Here is a 12,067-nt window from a genome sequence, read left to right on the forward strand (position 1 = left end):
AGCCTGTGACTCATCCTAGTTGTAAAGGATGTTCATTATGGCCCCTAGGTCACCTACAGAACTGAACACAGAGTTGCAGACTGACTGTGTGCTGGCTTATCTTTACTGCACACCATGACAGCCAGGTCAATTGTAAGCTCAAATCCTCTACTTAGTGGACAATTATTAGACTCGTTACATAAAGCATTATGAAATCAAATAAACGATGACAATGTAAATTCTTAAATAGCATATTGTAAATTCCAGTTTTGATTTACAAACCTGCAGTTCTAAAATAACTATCCAAGTGCTCTGAATAAAGAAAGCATTTAGAATTCATAAATGTTGCATTACATTTGAAATTAGGAAAATTATTACCGTGTTAACATTTGTTATTGGGTAATGTTGTAATTTTATAATTGGTCATTTGTAGGTGCCAGGGTGTGATGGTTTGAAAATTCTAGACCCAGGAAGTGGCACTGTTAGGAGGTGTAGCTTTGATAGAGTAGGTGTGGCCTTGTTGTGTCACTGTGGGTGTGGGCTTTGAGACCCTCATCCTAACTGCCTAGAAGCCAGTCTTCTCCTAGAAGCCTTCACATTCAGCTCCTCCTACACCACTCCTTCCTGGATGCTGCCATGCTCCTGCCTTGATAATGGACTGAACCCCTGAACCTGTAAGCCAGCCCCAATTAAATGTTTTCCTTTTAAGAGTTGCCTTGGTCATGGCATTTGTTCATAGTAAGAAAACCCTAACTAAGACACCAGGTATAGTTTGTTAAGGATGCAAAGAAAAGGAAATATCATGGTGCACAAACAGTTCTTCAACAGGAAAAAAACAAAAACAAAAGCAAAAAAAAAATCAATAAATAAAGAAGCCTGTTTTTTTTTAACATTATGTGTCTCTGTCTACAATGAGCATATATTAAAATTCAGAGCATTTGTAAATGATGAGATTTACCACTGATGAATCTAGCTACTCCTCCCTCAGGGAAATTTAATCTCATAGATTTCAAAAAGAAGCACATTTTGTAATATAAAAGATATCACTTTATCTTCTTCAGAAATGCTGTCAAACAATTCTCTGAAGGAGCAAAATACCTTGTCTTTGTGGATTTGAAGTTGGAGGTTGGAAGAACTTAAAAAAAAAAAAAGCAAGTTAAAGCTAGGCATAGTGGTATATGCCTGCATTCCCAGTTCCTGGGAGGTAAAGGAAAAAGCGTTAGGAGTCACACTAAGTTTGAAGTCAGTTGAAGCTACATGGGATCCTGTTTCAAGTGCTAAAACAAAGCAAAGTAAAACCAACAAAATACACACATATATGCACAAGCTTACACACACACACACACACACACACACACACAGACATGTACACACATGGGCACTCATGTATACATACATTTTAATTTTGCAAGCTGCTCTGGAATTCATTCTTCCATAGGAGAAGGATCTTTGATCCATGAGAATAATATATTAAAATTATAGCTTTGTAATAATCTTATTAACATTTTTATTTCAGTTTAATTTAAAAGTACTTGTCTGGCATCTGTAGGCAAACAGTGGATGGAGCTCGGGAACTCTTATGGAAGAATAGGAGGAAGGATTGCTGGCCCTGAAGGGGATAGGAACTCTACAGGAAGACAAGGAGTCAATTAACCTGGACCCTTGGGGCTCTAAGAGTCTGAACCAACCAAAGAACATATATGGATTGGACCTAGTAGCAGAAGTGCAGCTTGATCTTCATATGGGTTCTGAACAACTAGAGCAGGGCCTGTCTCAAAAGTTGTTTCTTTTACGTTGGATATGTTCTTCTAGCTGGGCTGCTTTGTGTGGCCTCAGTGGGAGAGGAAGCACTGAGCCTCACAGAGTCTTGAAGTGCCAGGGTAGGAGGACCTAGAGGGTCCACCACCCACTCAAGGTGAATGGAGGGGAATGGAGGGGAAGGGATGACCAGGAGGAGGGCAGTGAGCAGGATAAATGAAAAATAAAATTAGATTAAAATTTTTAAAAAGTACTTGTCTGGGCATAACATAATCAACAGTTGTGATTTTTAGAGTGCCTATTACATGTTAAAGTAATAGGTAAGGACATACTAATGGACAAGACATTGCCTTATCCTGGAAGAAATAACTACCACTTACTAGCTTTTTGTTACTGAACAAAGGTCTTGAAATAACTTATGAAAAGAAAGGTTTATTTTGATTCATAGTTTCAGAACTTTTGATCAAGGATCCATTGGCTCTGCTGTTTTGGGGCCTGGTGTACTGCAGTGAGGATGCAGAGCAGAAGAGAACTCTACATCATAGAGCCAAGAAGGAAAGAGAAGAAGACTGAAAGGATTGGATTCCAATACTGCCTTCAAGGCCTGGCCCCCAATTACCTAACTTCTTTCTACAAGGCCTTGCTTCCCTAAAGTGTCACCACTTCCCAACAGTGATGAAGCTCTGAATGCATAGACTCTGAGGAGACTTTCAAGATCCAACCAGTGCAATCTGCAATCACCATGAAGCCCACCCTTGTTACAGTAGAGAACATGCACCACCAAGCTTTGGTCTAAGGATGAGTAAAGGATGAAGGTGGATCAAGGCTATTCTGCATGAAGGAAGGGAGATAGGAAACAGCCTGACATATTTGGTACAGAGGAAGGAGGTCAGCAAATCCTTGTTCTAGTGGGAGGTCCAGTGGATGTGAAGTCAGGTAGTTTGTTCCTCACCTACAGCTGAGCCCCCACAGTTTTAGCAACTGAATTCTGTTCATAAACATTGTACTGAGTATAGAGGCTAGAGGCCTAGACTGAGAGACAGAATAAAAATAATTGAATTCCTTGTCAAATGTACAGATAATAATAGACTCTGCCATGAATGGCAGAGGAATTGAATATGTGCAGGAGATATTCTATAAGTAAGGCTAAGTATATTGGGTGATCATCTGAATGCTGATGATGAGGGAGGAAGAGGATGTTGATAACCTATGAAGCTGTGCACAATGTTCACTGAGCAACTTGATGGTACTGTTGCTGCCACACCTATAAGATAGTGTCTTGAGGATGCTGTGCAATATGGCAGACCAAAGCCCTGATATCAAAGAACAGTTGTAGTTGGAGAATCTGGGAAAATGGATATTTTATTTATTGACACATAGGAGGAAGGTCAGAGAGCACAATTACTAAGGATGGTTGCCATGACTAGGGGAAATGACTAAAAACAACTGGAATGTCAATAGAAATAAGGAATGTGTGCCAGGCACTCATGGTTGTCATGACAATGCAGGTTTGAGTCCCTTCGAGTTCCAGGGATAGTTAAAGACGTGTGGTAATAACAATAAAGCATACAGGAGCTGAGGAAATGTGGGAATTTCAAATACTTTAAGATGTTGACATTTGTTGGGAAAGAGACGCCAAGGAGGTAAAGCTACTTACTGTAGATCAGAGAAGGACGGTGATAGTGGATCTGAGGAAGATGACAAGAAGGATGATCTCATTGTTTCAAAAGGGAATGTGTCCACAGGGCATCTTGATCCTTAGGTGACCTTGATTAAAAGATTTCCACTGGGCAGAGGAGCTGAACCCACATAATAATAGCAAGAAGACATTGTGAGAAATACAGATGCTGAGACTGGAGCTGTGGATGGCTTTCAGTTTGGTTGGTGATATGGGAAGGTGACAGTGACTGAGTAAAGGAGATAAAATGATATAAGATGTGACAGAAGCTTTAGAAGGTTAAGCAATCAAAGTTGAAGCAATTAGTTTCCTGTAGAAACAGGTACTTACTGTTCATTAGAGTGGGAGGGTTGTCCCTGATTCCCATAGATTTTCATTTCATGTCAGCTAGTTTAAATCAAAAGGCATAAACTGATGCAGAAAAATGTTCAGGGAAGGAAATTCTCAGGCACCATCTTGAAGTTGCATATGTTCTTTAAGGCAATTACTACTTTATCACCTTCTCCGGTAGGACTCCTTCCATTTTCAATTTACCTGTTCGGTGGCTTATAGCATTTTAATGCTCGTGGTACAGGAAAGTCAAGTAGAGACATGTAGATAGAGGGTGAAGAACATCAATCTCATCCCAAGTAAAGCAGAGTGAGCCAGAAACCAAATTTAGCAGCAGTGCTAGATTCTGGAGAGTAGGTGACTCCACCAACCACGGCTAGGCAGCCAGCAGCCTAAGTTTGGAAAGAAATTAAGTAAAGAAGCTCCAAGTGTATGACTTACATTAAATCCCTCAAATAACAGAAATATATAAATAAATAAATCCCCATTTACCTCTTCATTTAACAAATTTCTGGGGCATATTTCATTGATAGATTCATCTTTCTGCTATTTTAAGGAAATCTGTGTGTGTGTGTGTGTGTGTGTGTGTGTGTGTGTGTGTGTGTGTGTGTGTGTGTGTGGGTATGCCATATGTGGTACCTATGGCTGTCAGAAGAGGGTGTTAGACCACTTGAGGCTGGAGTTATATAGATGATTGTGAGCTGCCCAGTGTGGGTAATGTAAACTGAACTTAGGCCTTCTGTAAGAGCAGCAAGTTCTCTTAACTACTGAAACCTCTCTCCAGCACTAGGAACCAAGGTTCCCCATACTCCACATCATTCACAATGTTTTAAACGTTTACTAAATTAATACTCCAGTTTTCTTGAATGTATTTAATTAGTATTATTTTAAATTTCTGAATAACCTTCATTGGGTCCCAGCAATCTTTGTCTGCAAAGCATTAAATACTAAAAGGATATTAACTGGAAGGCAAACACTTATGAGAGAGTTAAGTTTAGTTGAATTCGTGAGGATGAGGCCCTCATGTTGAGATTAGTGTCCTTGTAATAAGACACAAGAGAGAGAATTTTTCTCCTTTTCCCTGATATCTGCTGATAACACAATAAGAAGGATATCACCTAAACATTAGAAACAGACGGACCTCTCACCAAAATCCAATCACGGGGGCACCTGATCCAGGAATTGTCTTTGAACTGTGAGAAAACAAATGGTCATTTATGCCATCCAATCTGTACTTCATGTTCTGTTATGTATCTTGAGTCTAATGCAATTACTGACCATGTAGATAATCTGAATTTTGGATTATACTTTAGTCAGGGTATTTCAGTGTCACCAGTACTGCCACAGCAAGTTGGCTTTGTGATGGAACCACCACATAGAAGACAACATGGTTCACTTGGATCCCATGCAAGCAGGTGCCAGTAGCATTCTATGTCCTGATAAAATTTGTTGTTTAGAGCATTTTGTAATTCTGTAATGCAGATAAATTTATTTTGGTTAATTTTAAATACAGTCATTCTCACTATGCTTTTAATCTCAGTCCTATGAGTACTGGTTGGAATGTTTAGCAGATACATATTTAACTTAAAATACTGACATATGAAAAATAGTCAATGGAGGTCACTGGGTTTGTTAGTCTGATTTTTAAAGAGATGTAAGATAGAAACAAACAAAGGCCAAAGGTGATAATGGAGTTAAATACTGTTAACTAAACTAATAAATATTATCCTTAACTATTCATTTGCTTAGTCTTGTCTGCTAGCTTTACACATAGTATGGATAGGATATTTCAATTACTATATGAAATAACTAAGGTATATTAAAGTTGGATTTTCTTCTAAAGTTGGTATTTTCTTAAAGGTGAGAAGATCCGAAATATTATCAAGAAGCATATAATGAGTGGCCAGCCTATGACCAGTGTTGTACTATAAACAAGAGAGAAGATGACTCAGTAAAAGATGAGACTGGTTTTGCTAGTGCAGGATGGAGTGTAGGGGAGGGATGTGTGTGCTCATGGCAAATACCATTGAGAGCCTACCATGGAGACTAGAAGAACTTCTCTGCCTGTCAGACCTGTGTATGCTTCTCCTTTCTGTTAAGCTGAGGAGGCAAGACAAACCCAGCCATCTAGTCAGTGATCACATTTCCCTCACCCGATCCCCTGTGCTCTGTCCAAACTCTTCACCATGGACTGTTATACTGATTTCAAGTTGCAAAGTCCGACTCTTAATCCATGAGAGTTTATTGACTTCTTTTGAGATCAAAGCTTCAGATCATTCCAAAGATTCTTTTACAAAGACCTAGCTTATGTCCAATGATGTGGAATCCAAAAGCCTCTTACAAACCCCCAGAGGACATCATGTGGGTTGGCCAATTATATTTATTTTGTACAAACTAGGATGTTTTAGTCCATTAAATTGTCAAGTTGTGGAAGGAAGTCAATGTGTGACAATAATGCATGGGAAGGCTAATTGTGAGGAACAGGAGAGGTGATGACTTCAGTATTGTTCAATTCTTAGGGTCATTGTCATTTGGATGTCTTTTGCATTTTAACATTTCTAAGATTTTATAATTCTGTTCCTCAGTTCAGTGGAATGTCATCATAACTATTATAAACATTTTCCATTTCTCTACATCTGCTTCTCTCTAAGCATGTACTGTCCTGTCGTTTCATGGCTCAACTCCTCATAACCCCTGTTTCTTATTAACAAAGAATTGCAGAATTTTATCTCCCCCTGACTGTTCAATATAAAATATTTTTATTCCTAACACTAGAGGGTATTCTTGACATTTTAAAAACTATATTTATTTATACATCTAGAACTTAGAGTAGATGTAGGTATTTATGTAAAGAACCTGACAATTTTAAAGCATATCACAAAGGGATGTGATGTCTGACAGCTTTCTGATGCATGTGGGCAGGTCTGGTCAGAAGTATATTGTTCTTTTAAATGTCCGTTATTGGAAAGTACACTCATTCTGTTCCCTTTCTTTCCTACCTATATGCACTCCTTCAATCTCAGTCTTAGTATCTGATACAGTTTTACTTAAAATTGATATCCTTCACATTTTTGTATTGATCTATTTTGAGACTTTATGGGAACATAACACCCCATAGACCCGGGACCCACTGGAGAATATATTAAAAGACTAGTCTCTGAAGTGAAGCCAACGTTTAGGGCACATCTGACCATGTTTTGCTGTAGAAAGTTATTCAGTATCTCAAAGTTTTACATAGTTAAAGATGATCATGGGTGAAACAACACTGGAGGCTTTAATAACCTAATGGTTGAAGAGTCTTCTACTTTATCTTGTCTCCTTAACATGTAGCTGTTGTTCTGTCATGAGTGGGAAGACAGAAAGCAATGAGAGAGCTAGAGAGAGATACAAAGAGAGCCTGGCACTCAGCAGTTCTCAAACATGCAGACTCAGAAGGCATATCAGTGCAATGTTGCTTATGTTGCTTCAGCCTGAATGTCATCTGCCCCAACCCAAAACATAAGTGATAAAGAATATGGTTCTCCAAAGAACACCTGGATTCTCTCTGAGACTCCATGGTAGACACAATTCCTGGAGTAGTCGCCACAAGACATACTTCAGTTGTCTGTTGGGTCACCACTTCATTGTCTATCCCTCTCTTCTATGCCTTCAGAAGTCAGGCTCTGAAAGACAGGCGCACAGATAGGACTATAGTGATGATGTTACTATCACTTCGGATGACTATTCTCTAGAGTATATTAACAGAAGTCTTCAGCTTACCTTGCAGAAGGCTTGTAAACAAACAGAGCAGATGGGTGTGGAAAGTGAGGCAGTGCTAGACTGGTTTCAGGTACAGTCTGCTTCAGCTGTATTTGCTGTTGTTAAAGTGAGTCTTGAATTACATCTATTTGGAAACTTTTTTAAAATTAAGAAACTTTAACAGCTTTCATATTCTGAATTTTACTCCTGGTGAGAGTTTTGATTAGATCAAGGGACAGTAAGACAATTACTGCTTTCTCTCTTACATAATAATACATTTATAATAACCCCTTCATTTGATTTATGATTCTAATGCAATGGTAAATGGAATAAAAATTCATGTTGTTTTCATTCTGTGGATACTAGAGTACTTATTGTCCTCCTTTATGAAAAAGGCACTGAACAAATATGATGCATCTGTGTGCCACTAAAGGTAGCTTCTTAGCCTGTACCATTGCCTTAAATACATGTATTGTTTTCTGAACATGAAATAAGTAATTACACGACCACCAACATTGTACTTAATTGAAAATATGAGGAATTGCTTCCTTTGTGCAGGCATGGATTTGCACAGCTCTCGCCTCTGTAATAGCCATTCTCCATCCCATGCACAGACCCTTCTCATGTAACAGCACTGTAGAGTAATGCCCAAATGTCAGCCCACTTTTAATGCAGTAAATTTCAGGAACGCGGTCAGCATCTAATCCTGCCCTTTTTTTTTTATTATTATTAACTTGAGTATTTCTTATGTACATTTCGAGTGTTATTCCCTTTCCCGGTTTCCGGGCAAACATCCCCTTCCCTCCCCCCCTTCCTTATGGGTGTTCCCCTCCCCACCCTCCCCCCATTGCCGCCCTCCCCCCGACAGTCTAGTTCACTAGGGGGTTCAGTCTTAGCAGGACCCCGGGCTTCCCCTTCCCCTCGTGCTCTTACTAGGATATTCATTGCTACCTATGAGGTCAGAGTCCAGGGTCAGTCCATGTATAGTCTTTAGGTAGTGGCTTAGTCCCTGAAGCTCTGGTTGCTTGGCATTGTTGTACATATGGGGTCTCAAGCCCTTCAAGCTCTTCCAGTTCTTTCTCTGATTCCTTCAACGGGGTCCCGTTCTCACCTCAGTGGTTTGCTGCTGGCATTCGCCTCTGTATTTGTTGTATTCTGGCTGTGTCTCTCAGGAGCGATCTACATCCGGCTCCTGTCTGTCTGCACTTCTTTGCTTCATCCATCTTGTCTAATTGGGTGGCTCTATATGTATGGGCCACATGTGGGGCAGGCTCTGAATGGGTGTTCCTTCAGTCTCTGTTTTAATCTTTTGCCTCTCTCTTCCCTGCCAAGGGTATTCTTGTTCCCCTTTTAAAGAAGGAGGAAGCCTTCACATTTTGATCATCCGTCTTGAGTTTCATTTGTTCTAGGCATCTAGGGTAATTCAAGCATTTGGGCTAATAGCCACTTATCAGTGAGTGCATACCATGTATGTCTTTCTGTGATTGGGTTAGCTCACTCAGGATGATATTTTCCAGTTCCAACCATTTGCCTGTTTCATAAAGTCGTTGTTTTGATAGCTGAGTAATATTCCATTGTGTAGATGTACCACATTTTCTGTATCCATTCCTCTGTTGAAGGGCATCTGGGTTCTTTTCCAGCTTCTGGCTATTATAAATAAGGCTGCGATGAACATAGTGGAGCACGTGTCTTTTTTTTTATATGTTGGGGCATCTTTTGGGTATATGCCCAAGAGAGGGCAGCTGGATCCTCAGGCAGTTCAATGTCCAATTTTCTGAGGAACCTCCAGACTGATTTCCAGAATGGTTGTATCAGTCTGCAATCCCAACAATGGAGGAGTGTTCTCTTTCTCATCCTCGCCAGCATTTGCTGTCACCTGAGTTTTTGATCTTAGCCATTCTCACTGGTGTGAGGTGAAATCTCAGGGTTGTTTTGATTTGCATTTCCTGATGACTAAAGATGTTGAACATTTCTTTAGGTGTTTCTCAGCCATTCGGCATTCCTCAACTGTGAATTCTTTGTTTAGCTCTGAACCCCATTTTTTTAATAGGGTTATTTGTCTCCCCTCTTGGTCTAACTTTTGAGTTCTTTGTATATTTTGGATATAAGGCCTCTATCTGTTGTAGGATTGGTAAAGATCTTTTCCCAATCTGTTGGTTGCCGTTTTGTCCCCTAACCACAGTGTCCTTTGCCTTACAGAAGCTTTGTAGTTTTATGAGATCCCATTTATCCGATTCTTGATCTTAGAGCATAAGCCATTGGTGTTTTGTTCAGAAATTTTTCCACTGCCCATGTGTTCCAGATGCTTCCCTAGTTTTTCTTCATTAGTTTGAGTGTGTCTGGTTTGATGTGGAGGTCCTTGATCCACTTGGACTTAAGCTTTGTACAGGGTGATAAGCATGGATCGATCTGCATTCTTCTACATGTTGACCTCCAGTTGAACCAGCACCATTTGCTGAAAATGCTATCTTTTTTCCATTGGATGGTTTTGGCTCCTTTGTCAAAAAAATCAAGTGACCATAGGTGTGTGGGTTCATTTCTGGATCTTCAATTCTATTCCATGGTCTATCTGTCTGTCTCTGTACCAATACCATGCAGTTTTTATCACTATTGCTCTGTAATACTGCTTGAGTTCAGGGATAGTGATTCCCCCTGAAGTCCTTTTGTTGTTGAGGATAGTTTTAGCTATCCTGGGTTTTTTGTTATTCCAGATGAATTTGCAAATTGTTCTGTCTAACTCTTTGAAGAATTGGATTGGTATTTTGATGGGGATTGCATTGAATCTGTAGATCGCTTTTGGTAAAATGGCCATTTTTACTATATTAATCCTGCCAATCCATGAGCATGGGAGATCTTTCCACCTTCTGAGGTCTTCTTCAATTTCTTTCTTCAGTGTCTTGAAGTTCTTATTGTACAGATCTTTTAGTTCCTTGGTAAAAGTCACACCGAGGTACTTTATATTATTTGGGTCTATTATGAAGGGAGTCGTTTCCCTAATTTCTTACTCGGCTTGTTTCTCTTTGGTGTAGAGGAAGGCTACTGATTTATTTGAGTTAATTTTATACCCAGCCACTTTGCTGAAGTTGTTTATCAGCTTTAGTAGTTCTCTGGTGGAACTTTTGGGATCACTTAAATATACTATCATATCATCTGCAAATAGTGATATTTTGACTTCTTTTCCGATCTGTATCCCTTGACCTCCTTTTTGTTGTCTGATTGCTCTGGCTAGAACTTCAAGAACTATATTGAATAAGTAGGGGAGAGAGTGGGCAGCCTTGTCTAGTCCCTGATTTTAGTGGGATTGCTTCAAGTTCTTCTCCATTTAGTTTAATGTTAGCCACCTGGTTTGCTGTATATGGCTTTTACTATGTTTAGGTATGGGCCTTGGATTCCTATTCTTTCCAGGACTTTTATCATGAAGGGGTGTTGAATTTTGTCAAATGCTTTCTCAGCATCTAATGAAATGATCATGTGGTTTTGTTCTTTCAGTTTGTTTATATAATGGATCACGTTGATTGTTTTCCGTATATTAAACCATCCCTGCATGCCTGGGATGAAGCCTACTTGATCATGGTGGATGATTGTTTTGATGTGCTCTTGGATTCGGTTTGCCAGAATTTTGTTGAGTATTTTTGCATCGATGTTCATAAGGGAAATTGGTCTGAAGTTCTCTTTCTTTGTTGGGTCTTTGTGTGGTTTAGGTATAAGAGTAATTGTGGCTTCATAGAAGGAGTTCGGTAGTGCTCCATCTCTTTCAATTTTGTGGAATAGTTTGGATAATATTGGTATGAGGTCTTCTATGAAGGTCTGATAGAATTCTGCACTAAACCCATCTGGACCTGGGCTCTTTTTGGTTGGGAGACCTTTAATGACTGCTTCTATTTCCTTAGGAGTTATGGGGTTGTTTAACTGGTTTATCTGTTCCTGATTTAACTTCGGTACCTGGTATCTGTCTAGGAAATTGTCCATTTCCTGTAGATTTTCAAGTTTTGTTGAATATAGGCTTTTATAGTAAGATCTGATGATTTTTTGAATTTCCTCTGATTCTGTAGTTATGTCTCCCTTTTCATTTCTGATTTTGTTAATTTGGACACACTCTCTGTGTCCTCTCGTTAGTCTGGCTAAGGGTTTATCTATCTTGTTGATTTTCTCAAAGAACCAACTTTTGGTTCTGTTGATTCTTTCTATGGTCCTTTTTGTTTCAACTTGGTTGATTTCAGCTCTGAGTTTGATTATTTCCTGCCTTCTACTCCTCCTGGGTGCATTTGCTTCTTTTTGTTCTAGAGCTTTTAGGTGTGCTGTCAAGCTGCTGACATATGCTCTTTCCTGTTTCTTTCTGCAGTCACTCAGCGCTATGAGTTTTCCTCTTAGCACAGCTTTCATCGTGTCCCATAAGTTTGGGTATATTGTACCTTCATTTTCATTAAATTCTAAAAAGTTTTTAATTTCTTTTCTTTATTTCTTCCTTGACCAGGTTATCATTGAGTAGAGCATTGTTCAATTTCCACGATATGTGGGCATTCTTCCTTATTATTATTATTATTGTTTGTGGTCCAATACATGGGATTATTTCTATCTTTCTGT

This window comes from Rattus rattus, chromosome 3 (genome assembly GCF_011064425.1).
Source record: "Rattus rattus isolate New Zealand chromosome 3, Rrattus_CSIRO_v1, whole genome shotgun sequence".
Taxonomy (NCBI): Eukaryota; Metazoa; Chordata; class Mammalia; order Rodentia; family Muridae; genus Rattus; species Rattus rattus.